Here is a 6,492-nt window from a genome sequence, read left to right on the forward strand (position 1 = left end):
AAGAAATGAAGCTCAAAGAAAGTTAAAATGATGGGATATATTTTCCTAATGAGTGGATCTGTGGCCTCTGAAAATGATCTGGTGGTTTATAAACAATCCCGGACAATCATTTCAAGCACTGAATAAGGGCTACTTTATGATATCCCCAGGGTAACAAAAGAAGGCCGCTCCTAGGGCACTTGGGACAATACAAGAAAATCAAGCCAGCATTTTCTTTTCTTTTGGAGGTCAGAAAGAGGGTACCAGATATCCTTTCCTCAAATTTCCCTTATATTTTAGCCCCACAAAAAATGACAACACAGGGCTGGGAATGTGGCTTAATGGTAGAGTGTTTATCTTGCACACATGAAGCCCTGAGGTCAATTCCTCAGTACAACATACTCAGAAAAAGTTGAAAGTGGAGCTGTGGCACACGGATAGTGCCCAGTCATTGAGTTCAAGCCCCAGTACTGGCCAACAAATAAAAATACATACAACATAGTATATTACAATGGTAGTTTAAAAAACAGACTTTTTACAATGGTTTGAGTAGAGCATAGCGAACCATAGTCATAGCACAATACTCACAATGGGGCTTAAATTTTAGGAGTAAGAGGAAGGAATCAATGGAATTAGGAAAGGAAGAGTGCTGGTTGCAGAGGAACAGTCAAATCAAGGTGACACCAGTAAGGGAACTGGGAGAATAAGGATCCCAGACTGGGCCGGGAGTTTGGCCTAGTGGCAGAGTGTTCACCTCCCATGCACGAAGCCCTGGGATGATACCTCGGTACCACATACATACTCAGGAAAAGCCCAGAAGTGGTCCTGTGGCTCAAGTGGCAGAGCAGTAGCCTTGAGCAAAAAAATGTTCAAGGACAGTACCCATGTCCCAAGTTCAAGCCCCACGACTGGCAAAAAAAAAAAAGTCAGACGAGTTTGTTACCTGGTATATTGTATATACGTTTGTTTATTTGAAATAGGAAATGGAAAGGGGGAAAACAAGATGATTGGGAGGGGGTCAGAGGAGTGAAATGGGAACAGAAACATGAGAAGGGTTATTAATTTGTGAGAAGTAATGCACCTACTATCTAGTGAATGTAACTATAACCCCTCTATATATTACCTTGGAAATAAAATGTAAAATGAAAAAAAATAAATTGTTAGGCAAAAAAAAAATCCTGGCTTGACTTTTCTCCCTACCATAGTTCTCTAACTCCAGAGACTCAATACTGGCATCCAAATAAAATCTTCTGATCACAGAAGTTTCAAGAGAAGAAATCTGCAGGTACCCATCTTTACCCCCAGAATTACTCTAGATACCTTTTATAATTATTTGCCTAGAATGTTTGAGTGAAAAATGACCAGGTGAAAAATAAGTATGTGGATATTTGATTTTATTTTTCCTTGGGCGTCTTTATTTACTTTTGTATGTATGTATGTATGTATGTATGTATATATGTATTTTTACTGTTAAGGCGAGGTACAGAGGGGTTAAAGTTATATCAGTCATGCACTGACTACATTTCTTTTTGGACAGTATCATCTCTTCCCTATTTCTGCCTTTATTTTATTGCATTTTTATATTATTTATTTATTTATTTTACCAGTTTTTACCTCCTGAACCCCTCCCCCACAAGTTGTATAGGTCATTTTCAACAAAGTGTAGTATCACTGCTGCATTTTTTCATTCTCTGTCCCACTATTTCTGTGCTCTTCCTTCCCCTCCCTCCAACAGCAAAAAAAAACTTACTACAAGACAAAAGGTACATCTGTTAATATGAATATTTAGAAACAATGTGAGAGGGAAGTTGGAATATCTGTAAGTCTGAGATTATGACTGTGAGAGAGTGAGCGTAGGCAACAGTGTTCATATACATACGATGTCAATGTGAACATTTGCATTACCATTTTTATTTTTTTGCCACCAATGGAGCCTTTGTGCTCAAGGCTAGTGTTCTACTATTTGGAGCCACAGCTCTACTCCTGGCTTTTGACTGGTCTCATGTACTTTCTTCCCCAGACTTGGTTAGAGCTACTATCTTCTGATCTCAGTCTCTGTGAGGATTGCAGATATGAACCACTAGCATTCAGCTAAAATGACTGTGTTATGTGCTACATTTTAATGTCAGTAATTTCATATGCTTCAGCTTATTACATGCATTCACATGACTGTGCTTAAAAAGGAAAGAGGTAATTAAATAAGATTGCATGTGAGATCAAGTGTATATGTGATTGAAAGGGGAAAACGAGGAAGAGTAACATAGACACAGGGATAGAGATAAAGAGAAAAGAGAAACAGAGATAAGACAATAAAGGAGAGATGGAGACAGACATAAAAGAGACAGAAGTAGACAGAAAGAAAAAGACAGAGAGAGAGAGAGAGAGAGAGAGAGAGAGAGAGAGAGAGAGAGAGAGAGAGAGAGAGAGAGAGAGAGAAAGTTACAGAGAGAGCCGAGAGCCGGAGAGATAAGAGTCAGAGTGAGAATGAGAGAGACAAAGGCAAAGAGCCACAGAGAGAGATTGTCAGACAAATAACCACAGAGAGAGTTAGACAGAGACAGAGAGACAGAGACGGAGAAACATAGGGAGATAGGCAGAAAAAGATAAAATGAACGACAAAGAGACTGGTTGGAAACAGACCACATACCTCTTGTTTAGACTCACTCCTAGCGAACAGATGCCCTCCCCTCCACTCCTAACTTTCCCAGAAAACAAGCTTTCCAGACGGAAATTTTCCACACAGGCTTTCTACCCGCAGAGGGGACCTTTTTTATATTTCTTTTTTGTTGTTGTTTCGTTTTGAGGCTGATGCCTCACCAATCTGAGCAGAGCAGTAAGTGCCCAGTTCTACTCAGAGAATAATTGGGAACATTTTGATACACAGAGAAAACTGGAAAATGACTGGCATGTGGGGCTGAAACTTAGTGCAGGTTGTAGCCGGCAAGACAAAGGGCCCCTCAGCTACTTTATTTGTTCTCTTTAAAAGTAGCCCTAAGTGACTGAAATATCACTCGCCACCACAAGCAGTATGAAATTTCACCACCAGTTGGAGTTACATAACTGTCTCCATAGCAACCAAAGCCCATAAACATGCAGTATCACTGTTGGCTGGTTACATAGCAGTGGTTTTAGTGCCCCACCACCAACTCCCCCTCCCCTTCAGCACTTTCTAGGTTGTTTTCTCTTTTAATCCCCTTCCTCCTAATTTCCTTTCCTGTCAAGTGTAAGCAAATTTAATGTTGATTAAGGTGAGTGGAAACTGTTTAAAGAATGAGCATGCAGGAGGTGAATCCTCTTCTCTGAGGAGCAGTGTAGGTGCTCTGCTGGCCTGCAGGCAAGCTTACACCAGGGAAATTACTGCCTCCCACCGCTATATTAAAACTTACAGACACACACATTCTGTAGTGGCTACTGCTGAAAGGAAATCATTCTGAGGAAAAGGTAAACAGAAGATCCCAGGCAAACCTTGAAAACTTTGATCTCCTAGGGCTTCTTCCTTTGAGTATTTCTAAAATTCCTAGGGCACCAACAACCAGATGGAGATGATGGTAGAAGATGTTCCTGAGGTTTGGGGAAATGTACATTAAATTTTTTGGAGTCACTGTCTCAGCTTTTTGCAGAGTTTAGGATCATATCTTGCTCAAGAGGTAGGATGTGCAATCCAAAGGCAAGAGGAAACATCAGAATTCATTGACTTTAAGCCTTGGACCCATCTCTTAATAATTCTATGATTATGATTAAGAAATCTTAGTGTTTCTGGATATCAGAGAAGAAATTCTCCAGTCCTTAACTCAATTACTATAGTGATAGGGGAGAACTGTGCCTCAGATCCATTTCATTGATCCTTTTTGTTTATGAATTGCTTGGAGAGGAAATTATTCTTTGCATTGAGATGAATTTTTGCTCCTTGTGGAGTCTATCTACAGGTCTTTACTCTGTCCTCTGGGATTCTCTAGATGCTAGCTATTCTCTACATGAGAAGCAATACAGAAATGTTCCAGATGCACAGTCTAATGAGTCTTCTGGCTTCATGTTCATCAATTGTTCCTGGTGGATCTTTAGAATATAACTTCACTCTGCTACTTCCTTCTATACAACTTCCCAATTTACAGTATCTCCATTAAAATGTGAGGCTCCTATGTTGACCTCCAACTGAGATCTCACCAATTAGCTATGTGGTAAATTCCAGGAATGGAACTAGAATCCAGTGAGAGAATGAGAATGAAGTGTAAAAAGGAAAAGGAGACCCAAGAATGTGTTTCTTTGCTAATGTTAATCACTGTGCTAGAAAAACTGAACATTATAATGATTGTGCCACCGTTGCAAATCCAATCTGAAGTCTCAAGTTCAGAGCATCTGCTTCTTCTCAATTTCTTGCCCAGCAGAGACTGACCTCTGGCATAATTGGCATCTGTATATGTGATATGCATTAGTAACTTACATAGCAACTCCATTTGCTCCTGCCTTGATCCCCGAAATATTAGTCTTTCTGAGGACAGAGCCATGCTCCAACAGTGGGAATTCCTGCGCTTTGCTTGATTATATAAGCCTCCCCTTTCTTCTGAAAATTGCATAATATTTCCAGTTTCCTGTAGGAGATCTTTGGAGTTAGTGCTGAGTTTACTTCTGCTAGGATCAATTTTCAGAATCAGTGAATAGTGTCAGGGTGCCAAGTATAGGAAAGAAAGCTTAGAGAATTATTGCATCCTTCCCATTCCTCCCTGAGAATGTTATTTCCAGAATCTTCATGAAATGGGACATATTGGAAATGCTAATATGGAGCTAAGAGGTTTATCTTTAAGTTACATTTATCTTAAAAAGTATATAGATTTCCTATACATCAATTTGCAGTAGCTTTGAAAGGTTGGTAAAAATTGGGAGTGAACTAACGTTCTACCCAAGATCTTTCTCTATTAAAATTTTTGTGTATAGAGGCCAAGAGTTTGGCTTGGTGGTAGAGTACTCACTTAGCATGCACGAACACCTGGGTTAGATTCCTCAGTACTACCTACACACAAAAAAGCCAGATGTGATGCAGTGGCTCAACTCGTAGAGCTCTAGCCTTGAGAAAGCCAAGGACAGTGTTCAGCCCCTGAATTCAAACCCCAGGACTGGCAAAAAAATTGTGCATATGTGTAAACATGTGTGGGCTGGTAAAGAAAGAAAAAGAAAGTATATGGTTCACTTGAGTCTCATCTGCCTCATTTAAAATATGGAATAATGTTTCTTGTCTATCCAAGTTCCATCACGAAGAGGAATGCAGATAAAAATATAGAAGTGTTTACTTAACTTAAAAAGGTACATAAATAGAAAAATTGACATAATCCTCACCACCTTGTTCAATCCAGACTCATACCTTGCAAATGAGAAGGAACAGGTCAAATGAAAAGGCATTGGAGGAACCTCTGAGGAGCTTTTGAAAGGCCTGAGACTCATGAGTATAGAAGACAATTTTGAGAAAAGAAAATCCTGGCAGTTCTGTCAGCTGCGCCCAGCTGTCAAATTTTTATGGTGCATAGACTGTGAGGAAGCTTGGAGTTTGGATGGTGCTGCCAAGATGAGCCTAATGTTTGTGGGCTAGCTGAAAATCTTGAGAAAAAAAAATCAGAATGTTCATTAGTCCCTACAGAAATAGAGTTGGTCAATCAAAGATTAGTGAGGAAAACAAAATTCTCATTCCTTAAATACCTGAAGTATATGAGATATTTGGTTTTAATGGTTTCATACATATTTACCACAATTGAATTTAGCAAACTACTGACCAACCATTCCTTCCTACACATGATAGGCATTGCTGTACTAGTTTATAGACTGGAAAGAGTAGTAGGGGTGATGTGCTTGAGTTTACACAGTTGTGTACAAAAGATCTGGAATTCAGCCTCAATAGTGTATGCCTTTAGGGACTAACTTATGCTCCTTTTTTTCTAACCTTATGTTCTTTGATAAGATCAGCTCCACTTAAACCTGATCACTTAAGTTTGATCAATGCTCTTCCCATTTAATAACTGTCTTATAGCAATACACTATTGGGTAAGGGGGTATGGGAATTGATGCTGGTCAGGCAGCATACAAGCATTCAAATACTGATTACCATGTAGTAACTCCTTTTGTGATTATAGGCAAATCCCTTTCCATGCTCTTGGACTCAATTTTCACATCTTTTATGCAAAGGTAATTTTGGAGAGGAGTATATGAGATCATTAACATGATACCTAGCACATAGTAGAAGTTTAATAAGTGGCAACTTGAAAGTGAGTTGGGTCTGTAGAATGACTTCTGAATTTAGACTTTTTGGTTCTTTCTGTGAAATAAGGGTAATCTTCACCAACCATCACAAGATACTATTTTAAGCAATGTCAACTTGCAAGGGTCAGATAAATAGAATGGAAATAACAAAATCAGTTCTTTCAACAAGCATTGGCTGAATATCGTTTCTTAAATTAACATGACTAGTTGTTGAGGTTTAAGGATAGATAGTATATGAACCTTGCATCTTAAGCATCTCTGAAAGAA

The sequence above is a fragment of the Megascapheus bottae genome, chromosome X (assembly GCF_031878675.1).
Source record: "Megascapheus bottae isolate mThoBot1 chromosome X, mThoBot2.hap1, whole genome shotgun sequence".
NCBI classification, from domain to species: Eukaryota; Metazoa; Chordata; class Mammalia; order Rodentia; family Geomyidae; genus Megascapheus; species Megascapheus bottae.